Source organism: Hippocampus comes, unplaced genomic scaffold, assembly GCF_001891065.2.
Source record: "Hippocampus comes isolate QL1 unplaced genomic scaffold, H_comes_QL1_v1.1 C16796464, whole genome shotgun sequence".
Lineage (NCBI taxonomy): Eukaryota > Metazoa > Chordata > Actinopteri > Syngnathiformes > Syngnathidae > Hippocampus > Hippocampus comes.
Genome location: NW_017839083.1, coordinates 1 through 880, shown reverse-complemented (window position 1 = coordinate 880; position 880 = coordinate 1). Strand labels below are relative to the sequence as shown.

The 880-nt window shown below is 38.9% G+C and overlaps 1 long non-coding RNA gene across 1 annotated transcript; it reads left to right on the top strand.

Annotated features, from left to right (window-relative positions):
• Positions 1-38: 38 nt before the first annotated feature.
• LOC109509172 (uncharacterized) lies at positions 39-859 on the top strand. Its single transcript, XR_002166893.1, has 3 exons — positions 39-470; positions 539-629; positions 698-859. It is a non-coding gene; the product is annotated as an uncharacterized LOC109509172 (long non-coding RNA).
• The last annotated feature ends 21 nt before the right edge of the window (positions 860-880 follow it).

Here is an 880-nt window from a genome sequence, read left to right as displayed (position 1 = left end):
AGTGTGTGAATGACATTTTATATGCCCACATAACATACTCGTAATTATTACATTTTATTGTAAAGACTTATTTTAAGTTTCCTTGTGATTTTGTACTACTAGTACTTGATATATTTGATGTTACACAATATAGTTTAGCGCACAGACGTTGAGGTTTTTAATAAAAACATTTGTCATTTTAATACCCCATAAGAATTGCTTTAGAATACAGTGACATGTATCGTCAACTTAAATGAATCAAATCTTTGATCTTGATCTTAACTGGTGCAGCGTTTACTCCAGATTTGAGTTGTTAAAAGTGTGCAGGCGGATTGTGACTTACCGTGGTTGTCCCTTCAACAAGTTCCTTTCTTAACTAGAATTCTATGTGAGAAGATGTGACAAAGGGAGCAGGTCACACTTGTCACTTCCTCACTTGACACTCGGTTGCAAGATCATCCTGCGTGACTTGAAAGCGTGCATCTTATAAGGTACGTACTCGCTTCGCAACATATGAAGTGGAGTTAAATATCAAGTTTATTTGGGGTCCTTTTTCAAGGTTTCAACTCCGTGTATTCGTTCGACATGTGAGTGAAAGTCATCCTCATCATCGTTTCCTTGTTAAACTCATTGGACCAACATTGGGTAAGGTAAATCCAGTATATTACTTTCAGTGGATTAACACCCAAACATCACCCTGTGATCTTTCGTGTTCCAGAAGGTACAATGAGGAAGACGTTTGTGTGTGACGACTCCATGATCATCAATATTCCCATCAGGAAGGACAGTGAAAGACGCAGCCGCGTGATTCCGCGAGAGTTCCAATGTGTGTTCCAAGATACGTTCAAGGTTTTTGCTTACAATGGATTCCCAAAACCTCTTGGAGTAAGTGAGTGTGCGT